We start from the raw sequence: 25,354 nt of genomic DNA, 5'->3' as shown, positions 1-25,354 counted from the left end.
TTCTCCCATACCCAGAGGTGTCTGGGTCCGGCTGCAGCTTTTTCCCCTCCCTAGAGAAGTCTCGGTCCTACAGCAGCTTTCTCCCATCCCCAGAGGTGTCTGGGTCTGGCAGCAGCTTTTTCCCCTCCCCAGAGGTGTCTGGGTCTGGCTACAGCTTTTTCCCCTCCCTAGAGGTGTCTTGGTCCTACAGCAGCTTTCTCCCCTCCCCTGAGGTGTCTGGGCCTGGCAGCAGCTTTCTCCCATCCCCAGAGGTGTCTGAGTCTGGCAGCAGCTTTTTTCCCTACCCAGAGGTGTCTGGGTCCGGCTGCAGCTTTTTCCCCTCCCTAGAGGTGTCTCGGTCCTACAGCAGCTTTCTCCCATCCCCAGAGGTGTCTGGGTCCGGTAGCAGCTTTCTCCCCTCCCCTGAGGTGTCTCGGTCTGGCAGCAGCTTTCTCCCCTCCCCTGAAGTGTCTGGGTCTGGCTGCAGCTTTTTTTCCCCTCCCTAGAGGTGTCTCGGTCCTACAGCAGCTTTCTCCCATCCCCTGAGGTGTCTGGATCCAGCAGCAGCTTTCTCCCATACCCAGAGGTGTCTGGGTCCGGCTGCAGCTTTTTCCCCTCCCTAGAGAAGTCTCGGTCCTACAGCAGCTTTCTCCCATCCCCAGAGGTGTCTGGCTCTGGCAGCAGCTTTCTCCCATCCCCAGAGGTGTCTGGGTCCAGCAGCAGCTTTCTCCCATCCCCAGAGGTGTCTGGGTCCGGTAGCAGCTTTCTCCCCTCCCCTGAGGTGTCTCGGTCTGGCAGCAGCTTTCTCCCCTCCCCTGAAGTGTCTGGGTCTGGCTGCAGCTTTTTTTCCCCTCCCTAGAGGTGTCTCGGTCCTACAGCAGCTTTCTCCCATCCCCTGAGGTGTCTGGATCCAGCAGCAGCTTTCTCCCATACCCAGAGGTGTCTGGGTCCGGCTGCAGCTTTTTCCCCTCCCTAGAGAAGTCTCGGTCCTACAGCAGCTTTCTCCCATCCCCAGAGGTGTCTGGGTCTGGCAGCAGCTTTCTCCCATCCCCAGAGGTGTCTGGGTCCAGCAGCAGCTTTCTCCCATCCCCAGAGGTGTCTGGGTCCGGTAGCAGCTTTCTCCCCTCCCCTGAGGTGTCTCGGTCTGGCAGCAGCTTTCTCCCCTCCCCTGAGGTGTCTGGGTCTGGCTGCAGCTTTTTTTCCCCTCCCTAGAGGTGTCTCGGTCCTACAGCAGCTTTCTCCCATCCCCTGAGGTGTCTCGGTCTGGCAGCAGCTTTCTCCCCTCTCCTGAGGTGTCTTGGTCTGGCAGCAGCTTTCTCCCCTCCCCTGAGGTGTCTGGGTCTGGCTGCAGCTTTTTTTCCCCTCCTTAGAGGTGTTTTGGTCCTACAGAAGCTTTCTCCCCTCCCCTCCCCTGAGGTGTCTCGGTCTGGCAGCAGCTTTCTCCCCTCCCCTGAGGTGTCTGGGTCTGGCAGCAGCTTTCTCCCCTCCCAAGAGGTGTCTGGGTCTGGCAGCAGCATTTTCCTCTCACCAGAGGTGTCTCGGTCTGGCAGCAGCTTTCTCCCCTCTCTCACCTTTCAAAAAACATAGAATGCTCAGCTGAGCTGAGAAATCACATACATGGTGCTGTCAGAAGAGATAGCTGTCAGAAGAACAGATGCCAGCTTTATGCTTCTAGACTTATAGCTACCTTAAAGAAAACCTGTCTTGTCCAGAAATGCTATTTAACTTCATATACTGGGTTAATCCACAGGTAAATAGTATTACAATTATTCCTGGCTTCCTTACTGGAGCAGTTGCTACAGGAAGAAAATTAACTGATATCCTCCCTGCAGCTGCTCCCTCCCAGTCAAAAACATAATCACTGGCTCTAACCCCCTTGGATACATGGTTGGCCACTCTAATCATCGGCACCAGGCCAGAAAGCCTTGATGTCCTGTTTTTTAGTCACATGACCTCTGGGGCCTGTAATTGGTCAGGTGACGAGACATCTTCCAAGACACACCTGATGATATTCCATTCCAGTCACTTGACGGCTGCAGCCAATTACAGGCCTCAGCAGTCGGGCGACCAGATAATAGGACAATATGACTTCCAGTTCCGATACAGTTGACAAGAGTGACTAATGTTGGATCCATGTGAGTTACAGCTGGAGATAAAGCCTTATTTTATTGTTTGTTAAATCATCCCAATCATTTCTAAGACATTTGCAGTCATACAATCCTTTGAACAACCCAATTAACCAGCTTTATTTCTAAAATGTGATGTCTCCCTTCTGTAAAGTTGGCCATACGCTAAAGATAGCTGTAGCCGGAATGGTTGGTCCGCCAACTATTCCTTTAACTCCAAACATGAATTGTGGATTTGGTCAAGTATGTTTTTTTTTTCAGTAGGGGTGTGGGGAAAAATTGTTTCGGCCAGTGTTTTATTTCTGCTTGTACAAAGCATTGGGTAGGTTGAGATCCAACATGACTAATTCTTCTTTCCTTCAGCACCATAAAAAACTAGAAGATGTTCATGGACTTTAAGTAGTTGGCTGATCCTGTTGAAATAGGTTTGGTCAACAAAAATTGACTATGAAGGTCCAGCTTTAAATGTAAGGTGTTTTTGTAGAGTTTCTGTCCAGAGACATATACTTCTACATATTATAGTGTACCATCCATGTTACAATCTGCATCTCTCAACCACATAGTCTTCATGTAGGAACATTTGTAAAGTCAACCTGTGTTTTTGGCCAGACTGAAAAGTTCTGACAATAAAGCCTCCATCTATCTTCATTCTCTGGCCATATCCAGCTGCTGAGGCCCGGAATTCACAGCCAGCCAACAACGTTTTAGTGTAAGATCTCATTTCACTTTGAGGAACCTAAGTCTAATGATGAAATCCCACTGTACCAGCCAGACTGCCCAAGGAGTGACTGCAAGCTCATTTCTCTGCTTTAATAAAGATCTATTACATCTTGGAAAACGTTTGTATCCAGAGCAGGAAGCTACAAGAGGGCAAGATTAGTAATCAGCTTCTTGAAAAAGTCTGGGACAGATTTCATGGTACTGCTTGCACGATGCCAGATCCGTATGTAAACCAGACTTATGGTAAGATTATACCGCTTTGTAAATAGTGGCGGTCCAACACAGCACAATTAATATGAGACAGTCGAAACTTTAAAAGATCATGTATACATGAAGTATAGTCCGTACAAAAGTGTTTAATTCAATTATACAAAATTAAAAAGTAAAATATGCACATTACTGTGCCAAATGTGTTTTTAATTAGGGGTGAGAGCAAACTATTATATTATACTGACTATGTGAACCAGTGTCGGACTGGGGTGACAAGGGCCCACCAATAAAATTGACTTTGGAGGCCCCACTTTTCACCTGCATGCAAATATTATACTACCTTCGTTCGTAAATTTACCTATATCTCTATATAATAATAAACTGGGTAGTTGGGTTAATGAATGATGAGATGCTGCTTTTTTCTGTACAGGGTGAATCAAGTGAATTATGCCAAGTAATGCCCATACAGTGGGGTTGGGGGCCTAGATCTACACAGAGGCCCACCGGGGGATTCCCCTGTTACCCTGTGGCCCAGTCCGAGCCTGATGTGAACAGACATGACTAATCTTTTGTGTTCGACATATTACAATGATCCTACCCACTTTATTACAATCAGTGAGGTCTTTTTGTCAAAATGATTTCCCTTCATTCAGCGTCGGGCTGGAATAGTTTGGGCACACCAGAGAAAATCAATCTTGGGGCCGAGTTCATCTTGTCAAGCTGATTTTCTGGGAATAAACTTTCATAGAAAGGATTGTTCTCAACTATTGACTTGTCAAAAAAATCCAGTAATCCAGTAAAACGCTCATTTGTCAGGTGCAATGGTGAACAGTAAGTGAACTGCTGCAATGCAGTTCCTGCTAGGGCCCACCGGAGGATCCTCCGGTCCTCTGGTGGGCCAGTCCAATGCTGCCTTCATTAGAAACCTAGGGTATTACTTATTTAGGTAAAATATTCTACTAAAACAGCACCAAATATAGAATGCTGCAAGTAATAAAATACACTAAGTCTATAGTATTCATTACATGATCTGCCAAATACATAGAATTGGACAATGTAAATGAATTATGTCCCTCTAAAGAATTGTAGGTGCTTACATGTGTTTCCTGCCCGTGGATCAAGCTATTATGGAGTCCTTGGTGGAGCGCCAATCTTCTAGAGTCCTTTAATATAGCTTGCTGACAGAGGGAACCCAATGTCTAGATCTTTTCATTCTTTACTGCAGTCTGGTGGGAAGCCTTCTAGAGACACTTAAGACCAACAAGCCTAGTTAGATGTTGTGTACACTCAATGAATAAGAATTATTAGTAACCTCATTTTGCATGAGTTCTACATGTAGACGTCAATACACTACATAACAGTCAATGACGAACCAAATAGTAACTAAACAATGAGTCACGAAAATATCTTTGTCTACTGAGTCTGGTTTGTTATGGGACTTGGCTGCACTGGGTCTGGACGAAGTCCCACAATTGTCATTACAAGGTCAAGGGACCAGGAATATCATATCATGGAATAACAGTCATGCCGGGAGGTCCTACATTTGTATAAAAGTATTATGTTTGAAAAGTTTAGGCAATAAACTTTAATTCAATTTGGAACTTTATAGAAATTACAGAAGTCTTTATAGACGTTCCTCGTTTTGTTTGTAAGAATTTTCTTTTTCTTGCCAAAAAAGTATGTTATTATTTGCCTCAATCTGATTCTTGCTTCTTTAGTCACCTCACTGGGTCACTGTGGTCCACGTATGAAATAATCAGTTAAAGCCCTAAGACATGTCTAATACTGAGTAAGGAATCACTAACGCTGCCAACTTAGCTCTGACCAACCAAGTCATGGACTCTACAAGACTCTACGAGACCTCTGAAGACGTTCTGTGGTATCTGATACCAAGAATATAGCAGCAGTCTTTTGTGACCTCCATTGACTCATTTTTCTAACACAACCCAGAGATGTCCACATGGATTAAGATCTGGGCAATTTTGAGGACAAGCCAATGTCTTGATCTGTCTGTCGTGTTCCTTAATGCTTTTGAACAGTTTTTGAGATAGACAGCATTATCCTGCTGAAAGGAGCTACTGTCATATGGTGGAAATTCATATGAATGGCATGGTCCCTACTTCTCCAGCCAGTGGCGTAACTAGAAGCTTGTGGGCCCCGATACAAAAGCACCAACAATATTACAAGTCTGTAATAGCAAATATTTTTTTTCAGATGGGCCAAAGTGACCTTTTGGGCCTTCTTGACTCAAGGGCCCCGGTGCGATTGTCTCCAGGATAAAATTGCCCAGACCATCCCTAGCTTGTCTTTTTCCAATAGTACATTCTGGTGTCATCTCTTCACCAGGTAAGCAATGCACACACCCACAACTATATACATAAAATTAAAAAAATGTTTCATCAGATCAGTCCACCTTCTTCCGTTGCTCCATGACCAAGCTCTGATCCTCGTGTGCCCCTTGTAGGTGCATTTGGCAGTAGACAAAGGTAGCATGGACACTCATACTGGTCAAGGACTTTGCAGGTACATATACCACAAGCTGTGACGCTCCATGTGTCCCCTCATCTTTCTTTAATACCCAGCATTACCTTTCTCAGCAATTTTTGTGTACTAGCTCTTCTACATGCTATCTTTTGCGCCCTACATACATCAAAGAGCCTTGGGTTTTCATGACTATCTTGCTTTGATTCTAGTTGCACAATAGAAACTACAGTAATATTAATTTTTACATTTTAAAAATCATGTTGTCTTATCCCTGAAAAAAATCACTTTAAAGTAAATTTCTGTCCACTGCCTGTTGTCAAGCATAATCCATCTCCAGCAGTAGGAAGTGGGGTGTTTTTTGTGTTTTTCTGCTCCTGCTCTCCTGACTGGTAAACTACATGCTGGCATAACAGATAGGTGGCAGGCAAGAATACATGCTAGGAAGACAGGAAAAATAAGCTACAGCTCCTATAGTGCTGATAGAATGCAGATGGAGAAGAACAATTAACTAGAAAAGCATGTATGGCAAATTAAAGGAAATCTGTCAGTAGGATCAATGCACCTAAGTCATGTATATGGGCACGGAGGTCATAGGAAGCTGAATAAAATGATACCTTGATATCTGCAATCCATTGTCTTGTTCCTGAGAAATCCACATTAATATGTAAATGAGCTGTTAAGATCTATGGGCCGGACATAGATCTACCTGAGAATCTGCCTCCAGAGCTTATTATAAATGAAAGGGGGAGTTACCAGTGTGAGACATGTAATGACTGACAGTCTGCTCTCCTGATCTACATGTCTCACACTAATAACGCCCCAATTTTTGGAATAAAAATACAAGTCCTGGCTGAAAATTCCCTTGAAATATTATTGTAGCAAATACCTTAAATAGCTGTTGCTGAAATATCCGAACTAATGTGCTTATTGTATCTAAGGGAACAGAGATATTGGTTATAGTGCCATCCAAAATACAGTGTTGCATGCACTTGAGCATCCGATCACTTTCGAATGCTGAAATCACTGATCTTATAAATCCGTCAGGGGTCCACCACAGATGGGGTCCCTGATCTGTTATCAGGCAGTGACAGATTCCGCTGTCTGATTCCTCCTATCCATTAGAAGAGCTAAATAAAGGTCAGGGATAGAAGGCTGGCAGGAAGAAGGGGGAGGGGGGTCCGGACATCCGCTCCAGCTGCCAATTTTTCTTTTCTCATGCACCAGGCATGACCTCCACCAATAAAAATCAGGGACGGGCAGGCTGGCACAGTGACCCCCTGCATTATCCTCACCATTACATTTAACCCTTTGCTCTTACACATATACAGTAGCTGGGCTACATGGGGCACATCAAACAGGAAACATTGCTCAAAATCTACAGATCACAACATAAACCAGTTTTACGCCTAGACAATCAATTATATGATTATAATAGTAGCAACATAAATAGTGTGACGACATATAAATATCTAGATATAAAGCAACATATAAAAACATATATAACATAGAAGTAAAATGCACAAAATACTGATATAGCAATAAATAATCCAGAAATTTTGATAATCCGGCACTGATTTCTGCCACGAAATTGCAATAGAATGTAAAATGTTGCAAGGACTTGACACATAAGGCTCAATGGGAATAATAGAATGCAATTATGTTCTGATTCTTTTGACACCTGTACGAGGGCTTGGATTTTGCAGGCTGATTTGTAGTGATGAATGACACCATTCATTGTATGAAGCAACGTCAGATGTTTTTACGGTGTACGCTGAATACTACAATATTTTTAATCTAGATGGAACAAAATTTGGATGTTTTTATACAAGGGGTAGGGTCGCGCAGTTTTCTCTGCCTTCATCATACAACATTCTGGAGGATGGTAAAAAAAACAATGCAAATGTAGTAAAATGGTGAAAAAAATCAATTCTGAATTTTGTATTTTTTTAGGGCATTTATTGTGCTGGCAATATGATTCCTCAGTTAAAGAAGCACTCCTCCTCCTCTTCCTCCTCCTCCTCCTCATCCTCCTCTTCCTCCTCCTCCTCCTCTTCCTCCTCCTCTCCCTCCTCCTCCCATCAAAATTTGTATCCTCTTAATATATTGCAGTCATCCTATTATATAGCTCTGTGTACTTACTATTGCTCATCCTAAAATTTTATTAAAAGGGTTATTTTCATCTCCACCTTCCATTAAAGGGATTGTCCAGATTTAGGACTAGAGTCTGCAGTCATTCCGTATGTGGACTAGTCTCATCCTGCTTCTCTCAAATGTTTTGCGTTTAGAGAAGCCAAACGCAAATAGCATCCAATGCGGTTAAGTGATTGCCGCTCGCATCGGTAACACCGGGGAATTGTGACAGCTTGTGCATGCACGCTGTCATGATTTGGCAGTCTGCAGTCATGTAGATGACTGCGAACTTTTGCCCTAAGTCAAAACCACAACTTCTTTAAAGGGAATCTGCCTCAAATATTTCGCTACCCCATCTAAAAACAGCATGTTGTAGGGGCAGAGACCCTGATTCCAGCTATGTATCGCTTACTGTGTTGCTTGCTGCTGTTTTGATAAAATTACTGTTTTATCTGATGAAGATCTAGCAGTTCTCTGAATGCTGAGCCCTATATAACCCAGAAAACACCACTGATTGGCAGTTTTATGTGTACACGTGTTTCTATTATACTTTTCCCCTGATTGTTCCACTCCTAGTTTTGGCTTACAAATACCGGGGTAAAAAAATCACCAAATACTCAACATGTGGGTCACGACTCTGTTGTCGGGTGACCTGGGGCTTCTTCCCTTTGCCTAACAATAGGGGTGCCCTAGCTCGCCCTGTTTCCCAGGTTACTTCTAAAGGTGAAGATGCCAGGGCCACGTACCTTGCCTCCGTCTGTACCCTTCCATCACCCAGTGGAGAGGGGAGTAGTTGTGCACTGTAGTACACCAACCAGATGAACAAGATAACACGAACAGCGGAAACGGAAAGTACCAGGCATACAAATATTTACTCACATATAACAGAGGAATGCATTGGGGGAGTGGAGGATGGGGTAAAACCAAAGTAGGAGAAGGAAAGGGAATTATCACACACTCCAAATCTAGCAACAATCACAGATTAATCCACCAAATGCCTTATCATATAACCACCAAACTACTATCCTCCTAGCTATGCAGCATAAGCTATCTCTGACAATGTGTGTCAGTCAGGACCCAGATTACATAGGTGATAGGAGTGGCTAACCGTACTCAGCTGAGAGCCCTAGCTCCCAGAGCTCTCAATATGGCTGATTAACCCCTGTACTGCTAAAAGAAATTTACACAGTTTAAAAATAAGGTGAAGAGCGTCTTTTCAGCACAGGAGTAGGAGCAATCAGACACTGTGGTCTTCTGGCTCCTCTCTGTCGTGGTAACCTGTGACAGTGTGCAAGTGGCCTTTGACACACTGTTTATGTTATTCTTAAGTTTTCGAAACAGTACACAGTATGTTTTCATTGCTGCCATATGTTTCCTTTAGAGAATAGGGTGGATTGGCCACCTTGCACTATTTCCACAGCTCTACCTCTATTGGTTCGGGCCTGGACATAGTTATTCCTGTTTCTATAGTCTTCCGCAATGTTAAATTCCTACAAATCCATATACAGTGGGGCAAAAAAGTATTTAGTCAGTCAGCAATAGTGCAAGTTCCACCACTTAAAAAGATGAGAGGCGTCTGTAATTTACATCATAGGTAGACCTCAACTATGGGAGACAAACTGAGAAAAAAAAATCCAGAAAATCACATTGTCTGTTTTTTTAACATTTTATTTGCATATTATGGTGGAAAATAAGTATTTGGTCAGAAGCAAAATTTCATCTCAATACTTTGTAATATATCCTTTGTTGGCAATGACAGAGGTCAAACTTTTTCTGTAAGTCTTCACAAGGTTGCCACACACTGTTGTTGATATGTTGGCCCATTCCTCCATGCAGATCTCCTCTAGAGCAGTGATGTTTTTGGCTTTTCGCTTGGCAACACGGACTTTCAACTCCCTCCAAAGGTTTTCTATAGGGTTGAGATCTGGAGACTGGCTAGGCCACTCCAGGACCTTGAAATGCTTCTTACGAAGCCACTCCTTCGTTGCCCTGGCGGTGTGCTTTGGATCATTGTCATGTTGAAAGACCCAGCCACGTTTCATCTTCAATGCCCTTGCTGATGGAAGGAGGTTTGCACTCAAAATCTCACGATACATGGCCCCATTCATTCTTTCATGTACCCGGATCAGTCGTCCTGGCCCCTTTGCAGAGAAACAGCCCCAAAGCATGATGTTTCCACCACCATGCTTTACAGTAGGTATGGTGTTTGATGGATGCAACTCAGTATTCTTTTTCCTCCAAACACGACAAGTTGTGTTTCTACCAAACAGTTCCAGTTTGGTTTCATCAGACCATAGGACATTCTCCCAAAACTCCTCTGGATCATCCAAATGCTCTCTAGCAAACTTCAGACGGGCCCGGACATGTACTGGCTTAAGCAGTGGGACACGTCTGGCACTGCAGGATCTGAGTCCATGGTGGCGTAGTGTGTTACTTATGGTAGGCCTTGTTACATTGGTCCCAGCTCTCTGCAGTTCATTCACTAGGTCCCCCCGCGTGGTTCTGGGATTTTTGCTCACCGTTCTTGTGATCATTCTGACCCCATGGGGTGGGATTTTGCGTGGAGCCCCAGATCGAGGGAGATTATCAGTGGTCTTGTATGTCTTCCATTTTCTAATTATTGCTCCCACTGTTGATTTCTTCACTCCAAGCTGGTTGGCTATTGCAGATTCAGTCTTCCCAGCCTGGTGCAGGGCTACAATTTTGTTTCTGGTGTCCTTTGACAGCTCTTTGGTCTTCACCATAGTGGAGTTTGGAGTCAGACTGTTTGAGGGTGTGCACAGGTGTCTTTTTATACTGATAACAAGTTTAAACAGGTGCCATTACTACAGGTAATGAGTGGAGGAAAGAGGAGACTCTTAAAGAAGAAGTTACAGGTCTGTGAGAGCCAGAAATCTTGATTGTTTGTTTCTGACCAAATACTTATTTTCCACCATAATATGCAAAAAAAATGATAAAAAAACAGACAATGTGATTTTCTGGATTTTTTTTCCTCAGTTTGTCTCCCATAGTTGAGGTCTACCTATGATGTAAATTACAGACGCCTCTCATCTTTTTAAGTGGTGGAACTTGCACTATTGCTGACTGACTAAATACTTTTTTGCCCCACTGTAACAATGTTTTCCATGTACAAAAATACATTTTGCTTAATATTTAGAAATATGGTTAAAAGAACAAAGGTCCACAGAAATATAAATGCCGTAAACAGGAATCACGTAATGCTGGATATGAAATGAGTACATTTTATGTACAAGGTAATATAACAGATAACAGGAAACACACACCCAAGTTATGACTGGAACAAGTCCTACGAGGAAACAATAGAGCAGTAAATCAGGAATTTTTGGACCCTACAAGAGATATAATAAGCTAGTTAGTAATTCCTGACTCTAGAGAAGATATCGTACATGGGGCCTCATTATCTGGTAATTGAAAACATTTGGTAAGAAAGGCAGATTTATTAAGTTAAAAGAGACAGGATTTTAGCTCAATTTGTCCTGAAAAAAAAAACTAGGGTACATTTTTTTGTGAGTTCTATTTTGTGTTTTAAGGGTATCTGTCATATGAGGTTAATCTGCCGCTAAATAGCATTAGAAAGCTGCTGTACTGAAAGTGCAACTCACGTGAAAAAATTAACTTCCCACGAGCCGCCAGCTTTCAGTCATACAGGCATGCTGGCGAGACTACCGTCAACTCTCATAGCGCTGTGAGTGGTGGGTGTAAGTATTGCACTTCGACTAACAGCCGTCTCTGTAGTGCATCAATGCAAAGCCATCTGTCAGTCAAAGTGCTGGAGCGTGCTTACAGTCGCTGCTAACAACAATGTCACAGACATGCCTGTATGACTGAAAGCTGGCGGCTTCCTGGATGAATAAAGTTAATTTTCTCCCAGGAGCTGGGCTTTAAGTTCACCAGGCCGGGCACTTTTCTAAAACTACAAAGCTTACCTGCAAGTTAACTCCTATATCTCCAGGTAGTGCCATCCGAAAGACAGCTTCCCTTTAAAGACCTTTTGTCCTTTGAAAATTAGCTTGAAAAGGTGTGTTGATTAGCATATGTATAATTGAGGCAATATTTTGTTGTAAAATATTGATCTAAAGAAAGCAAATCTAAAAGTAGAATAAGGAAGAAAGTGTATAAGTTGTCTAGCAGAACATAAGAACTATCACACGGTGTGCGCCACTCTGAAAAATCTTACCCACTAAGCCACATCTGGCTCTGCACTGATGAGGTGCAAAAACCCTGAAACAACTGTCTACAAATGGGTGTTACTGGATGGGCAGAAGACACCAGTCATAGTTACAGACACTTTTGTGGGTTGGCATTGACTTATAGGGTAATTTACTATACATGGCACTAAAGAGACCATCTATTTCCATGCTCCAAAATGTTATCTTCTGAAAACATACATCTTAAAAGCTTGAAGAAAACATTGAAAGGCATAGACATTATTTTTTTAAGAATATTTGCCTGATTACCATGTATTTTTCATTCAGTAAAGGTTTTCATTTTGAGACTGTTTGTATAGGATTGTTACAGTATTTCTCAATCATAATTCGTTCTGCAATATTGTTGGACTAATCGTCACTTCGCCTTCTCAAACACTATTCTCTGTGACCACTATATTCGTTTAGTCGGTGTTTGACGTATTTATGTCCCATAGATGCCTAACATTATTTACCGCTTGGGAGGGATGGAAAAATCAGTGGTATTTGGTATAATCTCTAATATAGGTGACTTCTCTAATTCTTGCAGTCATCGATGACCCAGTTCCAGCCAAGTGTGACTGAACCATCCTCAATGCCACATTTACAAGAATCCAGGATCCAAACTTAAAGTCTTCGCAGAAGGAATCTTGAAACCTGTAAAGCTGTTTGATAGCCTCAAAGCCTGATTATGTCACACCAAAACCATAGCCTGAAAAGAGATTTTCTTTCGGTGACTAATAAATAGTAAAACATAGGGGTTGATGAATCAAAAATGGATGTTTTTGTCTTGCAAAACCACTACTTCCTTCATAGAAGGTAGCTCCCTAATATGAGGATCATGTTGAAGAGTATCCTGAATTACACCTTCTAAGGGCATGGGCATGTATCAGTAGGATTAACCTTCCTAAGCTGCCTATATGGGCATGTAAGACATAGGATATTGAATAAAATGATACCTTGATATCTGACCTGTGATGTTTTATTCCCGAGAAATCAACATTTTTCTAAGTATGTAAATTAGCTGTTAAGATCTATGAGCCAGACGTGGATGAATATTTTCAATGAAGGTGGAGTAACCAGGGTGAGACATGTCGTTCAGAAGAGAAAACTGTCAGTCATTACATTTCTCACACTGGTAATATTTCCTGTCATTTATTATAAGCTCTGGAGGCAGATTCTCAGGGAGATCTATGTCTGGCCCATAGATCTTAACAGTTCATTTACATATTAAGAAAAATGTGGATTACCCTTTACATCGTATCGCAAATATCAAGGTATTTTTTAATTCAACTTTCTATCTATCTACATTCCCTTATAGATTATTGTTATTTATTATTATTATTATTATTATTATTATTATTATTACGCCATTTATTCCATGGCGCTTTTCATGTGAAAAGGGGTACACATAATAAAAAAAGAATAAAAAAAGTGCAAGTACAATAAGCTTGAACAAAACGAGTGACTGACTGGTACAGGAGGAGAGAGGACCCTGCCCGCGAGGGCTCATAGTCTACAAGGGATGGGTGAGGATACAGTGGATGATGGTAGAGCGGGTCGTGCAGAGGTATGGGCGCTGTATAGATGGCTTAAGGAGGTTGATCCTACTAACAGATTACCTTTAGTCCTCCCAAAAGTGTGATATAGAAGGGTATACTATTAGATATAATTGTATTAACCCATTAATTTAATGAAGTGGAGTAAAGGTACCTTCACACATAACGATATTGTTAACGATATCGTTGCTTTTTGTGACGTAGCAACGATATCGTTAATGAAATCGTTATGTGTGACAGCGACCAACGATCAGGCCCCTGCTGGGAGATCGTTGGTCGCTGAATAAAGTCCAGAACTTTATTTCGTCGCTGGACTCCTGCTGACATCGCTGGATCGGCGTGTGTGACACCGATCCAGCGATGTCTTCACTGGTAACCAGGGTAAACATCGGGTAACTAAGCGCAGGGCCGCGCTTAGTAACCCGATGTTTACCCTGGTTACCATCCTAAAAGTAAAAAAAAACAAACAGTACATACTTACCTACGGCCGTCTGTCCTCCAGCGCTGTGCTCTGCTCTCCTCATGTACTGGCTGTGAGCGTCTGTCAGCCGGAAAGCAGAGCGGTGACGTCACCGCTCTGCTTTCCGGCCGCTGTGCTCACAGTCAGTACAGGAGGAGAGCAGAGCACAGCGCTGGAGGACAGACGGCTGTAGGTAAGTATGTACTGTTTGTTTTTTTTTACTTTTAGGATGGTAACCAGGGTAAACATCGGGTTACTAAGCGCGGCCCTGCACTTAGTTACCCGATGTTTACCCTGGTTACCGGCATTGTTGGTCGCTGGAGAGCTGTCTGTGTGACAGCTCTCCAGCGACCAAACAGCGACGCTGCAGCGATCCGGATCGTTGTCGGTATCGCTGCAGCGTCGCTAAGTGTGACGGTACCTTAAGGCTTTGGAATTGTAGGCTAGATGCAATCATAAGACAATGACACTTTGCCTTACACATTTATAGATGTCCGACAAAATGGAAGATTTCCTTACCCGAATAACCGCTCCTCAATTACTTAATTCCGCCAATGTAAAAGGAAAGTAGCCTGTATTCACGTCAGATGCCAGCATCTTTCCAGCGACGTCGGAGCTGGGTATCCCGGGGCTCCCATAACAATCTATTCATGTGAGCCCTGCAGCTAATAAGCGGGCACTAATGAGCCACTTCATTCTCACTTCTGTCATATGAAAATGAGATCAGGAAGAAATAGGAACTGCTGCTGCTCTCTGACCACCTCTGGATGCCAGCTATGTCTGAAAGTGAGAGTGAAGAGGCCTATTAGTAGCTGCTAATTGGCTGCAGGGCTCTCATGACATAACAGTGTCACGCAAGCCCCGGGAAACCTGGTGCCAAATCGCTGGAATGGCACCGGCACTGGAGGTGAGTACAGACTGTTTTTATTTTACATGGGGCTATATAGAAATTGAGGAGGGGGTTTCCCGATTAGTGTAAAAGCCCCTTAAGAAATCTCATTTTCATATATCTTAATAGGTAACTAAAGGAGGATTGCCCTTTCAGGATCTATTTAGTCAAAATGGCGATTAGCTTTAATGAGTGGCTCATTCAGACATCCATGGTAATTGGTCCGAACACGGAAAGTTAAAGCACAGAATGGCTGCAGTTCTCCCAGTCCGAGAGTGACAACTTGATATATTTCTATGAGGTTGTCACCCTCGGGTCAGGGTGGTCAGCGACCATTACATGAATGTGACTTCCAAGATCAGACCGAAATCCACAGACTTCTGAATGAGTTCTTACCCTGGAGCACCCAGTATTGTCTATGCTTTCCAGAGACAGCTCCATTATTTCAATGAGATTTGTGTAATTCTACATTTCTCTTGAGGTGGCGCTGTAGGGAAATTGAACACTTGTTACCAGGTTCCTCTCTTGATCACAGATGATCACAAGGATCCAGGCAAGCTCTTTCATGTCATGAAGAAAAATCCGCACATTTGGAGAATAAATACAAAATGGACCTTATATTGTGGGTGTCAATAGGATAGGTACTGTATTATTTGTATAGTGCCTTATAATACATAGGTGATGGGTACTTAATATTGCCATAAATTATAGTTCCTTAATAATCTCAGGTATGCAGAGAAATGTAGAGCAGAAGAGTAGGGAACGTATAAAATATATAAAATATCGGGGTATTTAAGGATGAATTCATTGAACTCACACACAAATCTCCATAACTTTGACACGGAACACAGACAGCCCTATTAGATAATATTTTGCGGTTTACATTTTATTGCCGAAATCGTGAAACTATGCCGTAGAATATTACTCATTACACAGCGCTATAGAATTCCAAACGAGCAATGTATCAGCTGACAAAGGGAATCTTTGTAATCCATATGGCCACGAATGACTCAGAATGCATTGCAGTCTAGGGTGTATGTATCAAGACGTGAAGAACATAATGGGATTCAGTGACTCATGGGGCTCCGCAATATAATACTCACCAGAAAGCACTGGGAATTACTGAGTGCTCTGCACTAACTCAAACGTACTTTAATGTACAGAGAAGTACAGCACTGGCTGGGATTAAAGGAGAAGATCCAGCTTGGAGATCATTTTTTTAAAAAGTATTTTACTTTATACACTATGAAAGGTACGGATTATACTCCCACTGATGGGAATGTCATCACTACTGACTTACCATTACCACCAGCATACCGAAGTGCTGGGATTTAGTTAATATACGAGTGTCTGGAGATTTATTTGAGCCTCCGAAACCCTCCACATGGACTTCTACAGCTTTCACCTGGTAAACTATTAATGGCTCCAGGTACAGTGCTGGAGATTTACTAAACTAAATGCAACAAAAAATTGTCTTCCATGACTTGCCTTAGAATTATTAGGTGTTTTTGAAACTTGAGCCTTGCCAGGAGGTATTGAAAGGAGCATAGTCTAGTAAAACGGGTGCATGACTTATTGGAGATGGAAACCAATATGCATCAAAATTGCATCAACATTTTACATCCAAAATATCGAAACAAAGAAAGTCAATCAAAATTTGATCTAAGGAAGAAAAAAGTGCAAAGATATCTGTTAAGATGCTCTTAAAAATGTCCAAGACTTCTTATAAAGAAAGTCTATTGCTCGTTTCCAAAAAAGATCACCCCACCGCCCATTGCACATCACTGTTGTGATGGTCCTACAAATTCTTGAAAATATTTTGACCTCGATTTAGCCTTGTGTCTTACGGTGGCAGGTAAAAGTTTGGCTACCCGTTTTCAGAATTACTGTTATTGTGAACAATTAAGCAAGTTGAAAAAGAAATGATCTCTAAAAGGGCTAAAGTTAAAATATGACACATTTCCTTTGTATTTTAGGCAAAAATAAATACATTACCATTTTTTACGTTTTAAAAATTATTAAAAGAAAAATGGGAAAATTCAAAAGTTTAGGAACCCTTAGAGATTTGTGTACTCGGATAACTTTCATCAAGGTTTCAGACCTTAATTAGCCTGTTAGGCTATAGTTAGTTCACCACCATAGTTCGGAAAGGCCAGGTGATGCAAATTTCCAAGCTTTATAAAAATCAGCCTCCTCTAACCTTGTGCCAAAAAAACAGCAGCCATGGGTTCTTCTAAGCAGCTGCCTAACACTCTGAAAATGAAAATGATGAAGGCCCACAAAGCAGGAGAAGGCTTTAAGAAGATAGCAAAGAGTTTTCAAGTTGCACTTTTATCAGTTCGAAATCTAATTAAGAAGTGCAGGTAACAAGAACATAGAGGTCAAGATAAGGTCTGAAAGACCAAACAAAATGTCATTGAAAGCTGCTTGTACGATTGCTAGAGAGGCAAATAAGAATTCCCGCTTGACTGCAAAAGACTTTCAAAAAGATTTAGCAGACTCTGGAGTTGTGCTACATTGTTCTACTGTTCAGAGACACCTCCACAAATATGACCTTCATGGAAGAGTCATCAGAAGAAAACCTCTCCTGCATCCTCACCATAAAAGTCAGCATCAGAAGTATGCAAAAGAACATCTAAACAATCCTGATGGAGACAAGTCCTGAGGACTAATTAGGTTAAAATAGAACTCTTTGGCCACAATGATCAAAGGTCTGTGTGGAGAAAACAACCACAGAATTTCAGGAAAAGAACATCTCGCCAACCATTAAGCATTGGAGTGGATCAATCAAGCTTTGGGGTTGTACTGTAGCCAATCGAGCAAAGGGATCTACTGAAATCTTACTGAAGTGAAAATCCAAAAACTGTCAATATATAAAAAATGGGTATTAAAAAGTATATAAAAAATATAAACCCCAAGTGCATGTAGGGCTTGTATATTGAAGGGTAAAGATTCGAGTGGGACTCCATTACTCCATTATGTGATCAGGCTTCAACACCCAGAACGTATCTTCTCCATTCCTTTGCTATCCACACAATTCCTATGTAGATGGCGTCCTACACAGGTAATCTACCACCAATGGTAAATGGAATGTGACCCACCATGACTGAGTCCCCTTTCTTCAGGTATCCCATAGAATGGGTTATCATTATGGCAGATAAGTCTTGAGAGGACAAGACTATGAGCACTTTTTCTTTGGTGTAGGAAACTATAAATAATCTCAGAATCTGCTACTTATCATGTGGATATATGGTGTCTTTATCGTGTGGACATAGACATAGTGTTTTATCTGCAAACAGCATTTTATAGAGCAGGAAGAGCTGAGCAGCTTGATATGCAGTTTGTGGTAAAATTCCTTGACAGGTAGGTAGAGAACTTCTAAGGGTCGACAGAGATCCCCAAATGTCCAAGATGAAAACAGAACTCCAAATAAAGAGAAAAACAGAACTCCAAGCTTAAAAAATTTTTTTTGATTTATTCGCCATAGCTTAATAGACATGCTACATTTGAGCTCCCTTATTAGAGATGAGCGAGTCGAATAGATGGAAGCCAAATACATGATTTTTAGGAAATTCACCACCTCCATTTTACACAAAAAAAAAGATTGCATGAGCCAGAGAAGGTTTACAACACCTCAGGCAAGTTTACGCAGACTACGATATAATGCCTTGTAACTAGAGACGAGTGAATCCAAACTATAAAGTTCGGTGTTCGTTCCAGACACCTAGTGTCTGATGCTGACCTCCGAACACAGACTTCTGCCGGACGTCCCTTTTGGTGATCAGAGTTTGGATGCCGAGGAGAGAGAGAGAAAAAAGAGAGAGAAAAAGAGCTTTTTGCAACCATTACAACCCTTTCCCTTACAACCATTTTACAGCACCAAATTTCAGATCCTCATTGACTTCTATGGGGTTCAGGTTCAAGTTTGGGTAGCGTTCTGGTACTCAAACCAAACTTTGGACTAAAGTTTGTTAAAACTTGACAACTCTGAACATCCACGGTCCGCTCATCCATATTTGTAACTATCACAACACATGTTATATCACAGTCAAGCAGGAGACACTATCTAAGGCTGTATAAAAGCGGAAGCAGAGAATGCAGCAACTGCTTTGTACGGAATCTGGATATTAAAGGGGCGTTAGAGTTTACATCTCAGCAATGGAAATAAGGAGACAAATAAATCGAGAGGGTTTAAAAAACTGAATAATAATTAAAGATGGCACAATAATATACAGCTACCATCTGTTTGCCCAAAGCCATATTTGTTGAGGGCACTTGGACATTATTAAGGTTGTGTTTGTACTCAAGGTCTTGAAAACTGTTGAATAGAGTCCGAGGAGACCTCAAGGTGTTACATACGTTTTCAGGGCAATCGGAGGGTTTGCCATACTTACTAAAAATGTTATGAGGTTGACAAATTTGATCTTTAAAAGATTTCCTCATCTCTATCACCTCTGCTTGATAATGGCTCCAAGGAAGAGCTGAAATTTGGGTGAATAATAAAGTTTGGAGTTCAGCTTTCCTCTATCTCCTCTAAACATTATAACTTGCATTTTATTCATTTAAACCCATGCAGCGTTTAGGAGTCCAGTGAGTCAATCGCTAAGTAGGACCGCCCACTGGACTCCAAAGCATAGAATAAATCAATAAAATACAAGTTCTAATGAATCTTTTACAGCATGTACAACGTTTTTAAGGTCCTTTGATCTTGACCCATATAATATACAGTGAAATATAGTAATAACTGTATTTTGAGTATCACTTTATTACGTTACTACACTGCTGTATGATGGTGTGAGGCTCATATTGGAAGAGTAGAACAAAAGTCCTTTGTACGTCGGTGACTGCTCCTTCCGAGCTTCAGCTTCATGCTCTCATCACCCTTTCCTTTTAGGACGTAGTTAGAACATTATGATCAAAGCTGAGTATTTGCTGCCTTACACATTTCACATGGAAGTGACCTTTGATTTACGGACCATCAAAAAGCCCTTAATGGACTAACATTTTAGTAGACCCCAAAACCTGAAAATCATGTGCGCCGAGGAGGGGGGAACTCTGTCAGGAATCAAATTTTTAAGTTTGAAAGCACAATTTATACCCAAATATATGACTTTTACTAATGCATCTGGATATAAGAGATGCTCATGAAGTGGAAACCATGTTACCATAATGACACGGCTTTGCCCCTGTAAGGCTGCGTACTGTTCAGCAAGTTTTGACACCATTTTAAAGGCAATCTGTCATCATGACAGTGTTATTGTATCGTGTAACCTAAAGTGGATGGGAGGGTCATATGGTTCAATGCTACAACACAAAACCGATTTTTTGCTCCTTTGCCGTATTCATCTGGCATCACTGTGATTATTAGGGACGAACACTACTATACGTCACGTCTTGTAACTACCAAACGTTTGTGGAGTAATTCCATAGAAACTAGCGGCACAAAGTGGTACTCAGCTCTGCTACATGTACCCGTGTGTAATGTTCATGTAAGGATTCTGAGGTAAGAAAAGATGACATAATCTAAAGGGTGGCAAAAGAAAATCTGGCTTTGTTGCCCTTAGCAACCAATTAAATCTTGGCTTACATTTTCAAAATGGCTGTGGTAAAATGAGAGGTTTGCTGTGATTGGCCGCTATGGGCAACCAAGACAGTTTGCCTTGTAGCCAGTTTTAATAAATCTTCCCAATTTTCCTCAGATATCAGAATTAGAAGATTAGTATAACACTTGTTACTGCTGTTGAAATCTTCTAAAGTACATCATTTGGGGACTATTAAAACATGAGTTGAGCTCAATTTTTTTTTTATTTTTGCCAAAATGGTGGTGTTATGTGCATTAACCCAAAATAAATAAGTGCCCAGCACCATATCTCCAGATTTAGGAAGCACTGGTGCAATTTCTATTCATGTTCCGTGACACGACTTTTCCCATGCCCATAAAGGTGGGTCCTGGACATGGGACTAATCCGCCCGTTTTATTAGGCTGGGATCACACTGCGTTAGTGTGACCCGTTAAACGGACTACGTTACACCGCGGCATAACGTGGTGTAACGTAGTCCGTTAACGCCGCCATTACTTTCTATGGCGGATGCATCGCTAGCGCACACCCACAATGGGCGTGCACTAGCGATGTGCCATCATTGAGTGACGGACCCGAGACGCGGGCTGCAGCGTTTCCGGGTCCGTCACTGCTAGCGCAGATGGAGCTAGCAGATGCTCCATCTGCGCTAGCGCTGTGACAACGTCGGCACTTGCGTTAGCGCAGTCCGTTCAACGTATGTGTTGAACGGACTGCACTAACGCAATGTGAACCTAGCCATGCGTCCTGATGTCAGAGCCGGCTCCAGGCTTCTAGCGAACCTTTGCTCAATAGAGTCCCAGTGGGCCTATCTTTTTTCTCTTCGCCTTCCTAGAGCCGTTTTTGGTTTTCAGTTGATAGAGTTGCGTGAGGGCTCGATAATTTTTTGTGGCATGAGTTGTAATTTTTATCGCTACCATTTCGAGGTCCATATTATTTTTTGATCCCTTTTTATTCCATTTTTTTGGGAAGAGAAGTGATCAAAAACAGCAATTCTGCCATCTCATTTGTTTTCCTTTTCAATTTCCCGCATGCCATACTTATTACATTTTATTAGTTTGAACAATGAATGCAGAAATACCAAATATGTTATCATTTTTTTCTTCTAGTATTTTATTTATGTTCTGGGAAAAGTGGGTGATAGCGACAATTTTTTGTAAGGATTTCTTTTTGTACATTTTTAGTGGTCCGCCTAAAGAAACTCCACATTTGGTGCCAGTGGCAGTGCCAGTGTATAGTTTTTCCATAGTTATTAATATGACAGCAAAATGATTGATACTAATATCATCATACGATTACATTTCTCTGTTGCTGATCTAGCAGTGCTCAGAATCCTGAGCTCTTTATAACCCCGCCCACACCACTGATTGGCAGCTTTTGTTGAACACTGTACGTTGACAGAAAGCTGCCAATCAGTGGAGTGGGTGGGGTTACACATAGCAGTTGACTAGTAAGAACACAACACTTAGTCCTGTAGTGATAATCTCCTGCTGATAACACACTCATTTTATTAAAATATATATAACTATAACTGTATACAGTATAAATATCTATCTACTGTATATATATTTATTTATACATTATATATTTATATGCTGTATATCGTTATAGCTAAAGATTTCTTTACTAACAAGGTTAAACCCTTGGATGAAGCATTCCTTGCGAAACACACGTCAGGAGCGGTGGGTCCCTGACGCTCTCCCTCACAGGTATACCCCCTCATCCTTACACTACTACTCTCAGTCTGGTTGTATATTATTTTTGCCACCGTTTGGGTCAGAATATGGCTATATCACTGCTATTTTCTCACTGTGGCATTACATTTTGTATCATTATTGCTTATTCTATCATCCAGTTTGATGTTACATATTGGAAATATGATATATTTTTTGGGACTGTGGGGGGATGCATTCTACGATGTCCCTTCAGCCTCACTGTTTGCTGAATAAGTTTTAGATTTGTCATAATTGTTCCTATGAAGTTTTTCTAATTGTATATCTGGCCTTTTGGTTTGTTGGTGGTATATATTATCACAAAGTTAAAATGTAATGCTGTGGTTTAAATGAAGAATTTAGCTGTGCTATATTCATGTTAAATTTGTTCAAAGTCGTGTATTTGAAAAATCGTTTATACAACAAGAAATAAGAGTTAGCGCCCACTGTTGGCGAGAGACTGGTATTACCTTCTCGAGCTCTTCTATAATTGGATATATTGATTATGGCAGTATACAATAAACTATATACTGCATCTCTTGGGGACGCGTGTGTGAACATCTGGTAAATGAGACACTCAATTCTGTTTGATGCTCTAACTTATTTTTTTACTCTCGTTACTTATTAGTGCTGGATCTTTTTTTGCGCATATATCCTGAGAGTCATCTCTGTGTGAAATGCCATCCAGATGCATAGTATTAAGGAGATTTTAGTTCAGTGGGACTAATAAGCTGAAAATAAATTGCAGATATTGTGACTGCCTCACTCCCCAATCCCTTCTCCTGAATACAATAAGTGAATGTTAGATAATCTGTCCTCCATTAATGCCAGGATGCTGTTTATCTGGGCTCTGAGAAATTAGGCCTGAAATACAGTATCTCTTCAAAGAGCACATATGTCGGGTATTTATATAGACAATAATTTAGGGAGGTATAGAAAAAAAATCCCAAATGATCCCATACTTAATATGCAATATTTCTGCCCAATCCCAAAATTACATATGGTGTCCTTCTGGGCCAATATTTTTTTTATTTCAGACCCTTTCAAGTCATGGACCCTCATCCTGTACCCCAAAAAAGTACCATAAAGGAAAAGAGAAAACTAGTGATGATCGTGAGTGCTTATTACTCGAGTATACCCAGGGTGCTTGGTTATGCACCAAGTATTGCAGATGCTCGAGTGACATGTTTGAGTCCCTGCGTCTGCATGTTTTATGGCTGTCAGGCAGCCACGAAACATATGGCCACGGGGACACAAACATGACACTTGAACACTCGCGATTCTTGGTGCATATCCAAGCACCCTGGGTATCCTCGAGTAATAAGCACTTGCGATCATCACTAAAAACAAACAATCAGGTTTTATTAAGCTTAACTTAAAAAATTACCATAAGCTGTATTCTGATTGGTTACAGGGAGCAACATACTTTTTTTGCACTCAGTAATAATATTATGAGCTGGACGAGTAGGTGATTTGGCCCATTTACATCAAGCAATTAAGAACATTGCTGTAAATGTAATGCGATATGTGCCCAGGTAAGACTTCAAAATGTAATGCTTCCTTGATCAATTTCCCCGATGATGATCACCGTTCCAACTAATCATCTCAGTTACGTTGGTCCATTACTGTTACCGGTGCATATTATCATTCCCATCAGACCAATAATTACTCCTTATAAATGGATCTTACCAGAACTGCATGGGAATGGGGCGAACGTGGACAATAGAGCTCCCCAGTGCACAGAAGCATAGCTATCAGGGGAAGCAGAGGGGTCGGCCGCCCCAGGCCTTGCACTCTGAGGGACCCACCCAGAGCTAAGCTACTGTGAACAGTATGGGTGTGCGCATTGGGCCCCTCGCCCGTCATCGCAAGTTCAACCAAATTGGCTGGATGTCAATACAGTTGAAAGCACTGATGAGACATGGAGCCTCACGTTTCCTCTCCCACCATTCCTAATCTGCATTTGACGTCCCTGACACAGATCCTTGACAGTGGACGCAATGATGTCATTACTTGGTGCCTGCTGTCCTGAGATGAGTGGGTGCTCGGAACAGCAGAGGAACGGAGAGAGGTGAGTAATGATTTTTTTTATTTTTTATGGGGAGTGCATTATACTATGGGGATGCTTTATACGATAGAGGCCTACAGGTTTCCAATATATTATGCAGAGTCTACCTATAGGGAGTGCATTATAATATATAGAGTCTACCTATGGGGGTGCATTATACTATATAGAGTCTGCCTATGGGAAATGCATTATTCAATATAGAATCTGCCTATACGGAGTGTATTATACTGTTTGGAGGCCTATGGGGAGTGCATTATACTACATAGAGGCCTATGGGAGTGCATTATGTTATACAAGCTTATGGGGAAGGCGTTAAACTATATAGTTTGCCTTTGGGGATGCTTTATACTGTATAGAGTCTAGCAGAACAGAAGAAAAGTGCGGCACTCACCCTTTTTTGCTGTGGAATTCGTGTTCTTTATTTGGAAAATTGCAATAGTAGGATATAGTACATACGTTAGGACATCAGGTCAGACAGGAGGGTGCGGGAGTAGAGCAAGGACAACAGCCGTTTTGCACAGTGTGTGCTTCAACGGGTCCAGGTGTGCAAAACGGCCGTTGTCCTTGCTCCACTCCCGCACCTTCCTCTCTGACCTGATGTCCTAACGGATGTACTATATGCTACTATTGCAATTTTCCAAATAAAGAACACGAATTCCACAGCAAAAAAGGGTGAGTGCCGCACTTTTCTTCTGTTCTGCTGGACTGTTTGGCTGTATGCTTTTAGTGCAGAGCACCATATGCCCAGCTTATTCGTGACACCTGCATATTTGGTCGGTTTGAGATAGAGACCAAGTCCATATGAAGATATACTCTTCTGGTGCCGTCCCTTCTCATATTTCTATATAGAGTCTGCTTATGGGGTGGTGCTATATATAGTATAGAGCCTATGAGGGGTGCATCATACTGTAGAGAGTCTGCCTATGTGTATGCATTATACTATACAGAGTCTGCTTATCGGGACTGCTTTATACCATATAGAGTCTGCCTATGGGGAGTGCATTATACTATATAGAATCTGCCTATGGGGAGTGCATTACACTATATAGAGACTGCCTATGTGGAGTGCATTATATTATATAGAGTCTGCCTATGAGGGTACTTTATACTATATAGAGTCTGCCTATGGGGAGTGCATTATACTATAAAAATTCTGCCTATGGGGAATGCATTATACTATATAGAGTCTACATAAGGGGAGTGGATTATACTGTACGGAGACCTCAGGGGAGT

General features: G+C 41.8%; 1 protein-coding gene across 1 annotated transcript in view; it reads right to left on the bottom strand.

The window, feature by feature from the left end:
* Window positions 1–25,354, bottom strand: part of FLT4 (fms related receptor tyrosine kinase 4) — a 245,652-nt gene that overhangs the window by 210,295 nt on the left and 10,003 nt on the right. The window lies entirely within an intron of this gene.

The sequence above is a fragment of the Ranitomeya imitator genome, chromosome 4 (assembly GCF_032444005.1).
Source record: "Ranitomeya imitator isolate aRanImi1 chromosome 4, aRanImi1.pri, whole genome shotgun sequence".
In the NCBI taxonomy this organism is placed as follows: Eukaryota; Metazoa; Chordata; class Amphibia; order Anura; family Dendrobatidae; genus Ranitomeya; species Ranitomeya imitator.
The sequence above is the reverse complement of the archived record's forward strand: the minus strand, read 5'-3'. Positions and strand labels throughout refer to the sequence as shown.